Here is a 384-nt window from a genome sequence, read left to right on the forward strand (position 1 = left end):
GTGGGTCCCGCTCTAGCACAAAGTTAAGGATGAAGGTGAAAAGGAGGAGGGTTGAGGGACTTGGGTTCTCCCCGGCAAGTACATTGATCAAAGATTGAGAGGGGAATGACAGAGAGAAAATGAGCTGAAAGTGCAGGCTGCCGGCTGGACGAGTTGTTGTTGTCACACGGTGCAGAGGGGAGGAGCTCCGGATACTTGAAATACCCTTTGAAGCCGCGAAAACCTCACTCACTAGTATTAACCCAAATTATCCAACCAGGAACTCGGAGCTCAGACTCCAAGAGCGCGAGACGGAGGAAAGGGGGGTGGGTAGAAAACGGGGGTGGGTGGAGGGGGTGCGGAGAGAAAGGGTGGGAGGAAAGCCCTAGAAAAGCTGGGGCCCAA

The sequence above is a fragment of the Mus pahari genome, chromosome 8 (assembly GCF_900095145.1).
Source record: "Mus pahari chromosome 8, PAHARI_EIJ_v1.1, whole genome shotgun sequence".
Classification (NCBI taxonomy): Eukaryota; Metazoa; Chordata; class Mammalia; order Rodentia; family Muridae; genus Mus; species Mus pahari.